Raw genomic sequence first — 3,169 nt, forward strand, 5'->3', positions numbered from 1 at the left:
GAGGTGAGGGCGGTTCGAATCCTGCCACCAGCGAAGTTGAACCAAGGGCATGGTTCATTAAATTCCACGCTACGAAGCCCTCTATGAGAGGCACCGTCTTAGCCTCCCGATAGGGGGGAATGTGTGACGTTAAACCATATCATTATCATCATCATATTTCGTTTGAATTCAAAGTGAAGTTTAGAATGCTTAGTGAAATGCAGCATTTTTTAAGTATTGCTAATTTGTCTTTCATTCCATTTGGAGTGCACAGATTGAGGAGACCAAATGTATGGCGGCAAAGGAAACCAAAAGAAGCAGGAATTCATTCACTCATAACACTAAATATTAAAGCTAATTCTTCTGATGCCGGCATGTATTCTGCGGAAGGGCAAGATGTAAAAATAGCAGGTTCTGAAGCAGAAAAAAGGGCTGAAAATGACTAGCCATAATCCTGGAAATGAGATGGTTGTAGGAAAAAGGCTTGTAGATTTTAAGGGATGACTTTTTCTGGAATATTACCGAGCTCAAATCATCAAAGTTGGACCTTTCGGTGTCGCGACAAGACAAGAAGTACTCGTAATGACGAAGGGAGAAGGTGAGCGCCAGCTTTCAAGAAAAGTTGTTTTTCCAGGCGATGACGAATGGCGAGAAATTCGTGTGGTCATAGGTGGTTTACTCACTTGTTAGGGGGAATTTATATAGTTTTTCCCGCCGACTGTCTACACTTAGTAAGACAGATATCACACCCAGGCTTGTGACAGGGCTTCAGAAAAGTCGGAGACCACGAGACCACAAAGAGTACCGTACGACGACGTCGTCCATAATAACAACTATCCGGAGACCATCTGCGCTGTCTTGTGAAGTCCTGCTGCAGGACTGACAGGACGGAGTCTCCGCAAACCCATTGACACAGAAACTTTTGCTTTGATGGGAATAAAGAAGAAGAAGTGGTGGAACGTCTTGTTCAAACTGATATCACAGTGTTTCTCGCCAAACAGAATCCAGCATTTCAAAGCGAACAAGGAATGTGAATCTTCAGCGAATAAAGGGTACACTTCTGAGATGAATAACATGCTTTAGAAAATCTGATCCATTGTTGAGAAGACTCTTAATGATATATTAAGGCAGAGCACGTGTAAAACTAAAGTATTTATCTCTTGTACCAAGAACTCAGGATGGGTTTACTAGTGTCCCGCCGCAAATCATGTGAAGGAGAAAGTTTGCATGGTCATAAAACATGTGAAGTATTTTGAGGTTATGTTCGAGGTTACACCTAGCAAATTACATACTAACCATGTGTCTGAAATGGTCAGGTATATAAGAACTGATACTATGAAAGATGAATAGACACACACACACACACATACATGTATATATATATATATATATATATGTATATATATATATATACATATATATACAGATATATAGATATATGTCTGTGAGTGTGTGTAAACACGTACACACACACACACACACACACACACACACACACACACACACACACACATACACACGCACACACACTGGTTAGAGTTTTCGCCTGCCACTACAGCGGTCCGGATTTGACTTCCGCCCAGGGCTGAAATAATATCAGTATCGCTGCGCTGCGGGGTGTTATTCCAACTCTCGTGGGCGGGGAGTTGCGGGTGTGTGTGCGTGTAAGGTCACAATATTACCCACAGATCGGTCATACGAGCTCTGAGCTCTCAACCGGGAGGCTAATAACTGCCGATCACGAATCCAACACGTGATCCAAGACCATGTGAATACATACATACACACACTCATATATATATATATATATATATTTATATATAAATATATTTATATATATATATACATATATATATATATATAATATATATATATATGTATATATGTATATATATATATATATATATGTGTGTGTGTGTGTGTGTGTGTAAACATGCATTCATACATATTTGTGTGAATGTATATATATATGTATATATATATATATATATTTATGTATATATATATATATATATATATATATATATATATATATGCAATAAAAACACTAGGAGCGTGTGTTCACAAATGCGTAAATAACCACTAGGAAAAAGTAAACTAACGAAGCAGAGCGCTTTCGTGTAATTACATCTTCAGTGCAGATACAAAGAAGGAATTATAAGATGAAGAAACAAGGTACAGAATATATGACATAGTGAAGAGGGCATTCGGAGAGGTAGTGGAAGAAGTACACGTGACGGACGTATGGGCCGTCCTGGTAGCCAACAAGTATGGGACGTTTGGGCCGTCCTGGTAACCAACAAGTATGGGACAACTGCTCATAATTTATATTACAATTCAAACAATTTTGAAATTTCATGAGAAATAAAACTATCTAATTTGTACAAACCTTGATGAAGATTAACATTTATCCCCTTACTAGATTTGATCAAACTGCATTCAATTAAATTTCTTTCTGTTATGTTGTTGTTGTATGTGAACACTGTAAGACAAATGCTCATAAATAATTCTGTCAATAGTAATAAAGGGTGTGTGTACAAAATACCTTGCAAATCATGTAATCAGTTTTATGTTGGTCAGACTGCTAAAGCACTCACAACACGAATTAATCAACATAAGAAATACGTTAGAGAGGGAAACCAATCTAGCGGTATATTCAACCACATGAACCATTTTAACCACCCAGTTGACTGGGATAACGCTAAAGTCATCACATACAACAACAACATAACAGAAAGAAATTTAATTGAATGCAGTTTGATCAAATCTAGTAAGGGGATAAATGTTAATCTTCATCAAGGTTTGTACAAATTAGATAGTTTTATTTCTCATGAAATTTCAAAATTGTTTGAATTGTAATATAAATTATGAGCAGTTGTCCCATACTTGTTGGTTACCAGGACGGCCCAAACGTCCCATACTTGTTGGCTACCAGGACGGCCCATACGTCCGTCACGTGTACTTCTTCCACTACCTCTCCGAATGCCCTCTTCACTATGTCATATATTCTGTACCTTGTTTCTTCATCTTATAATTCCTTCTTTGTATCTGCACTGAAGATGTAATTACACGAAAGCGCTCTGCTTCGTTAGTTTACTTTTTCCTAGTGGTTATTTACGCATATATATATATATGTATATATATGTATACATATATATATATGAATATATATATGTATGTATATATACAT

The sequence above is a fragment of the Oratosquilla oratoria genome, chromosome 1 (assembly GCF_046742065.1).
Source record: "Oratosquilla oratoria isolate Oo_2021 chromosome 1, ASM4674206v1, whole genome shotgun sequence".
NCBI lineage: Eukaryota > Metazoa > Arthropoda > Malacostraca > Stomatopoda > Squillidae > Oratosquilla > Oratosquilla oratoria.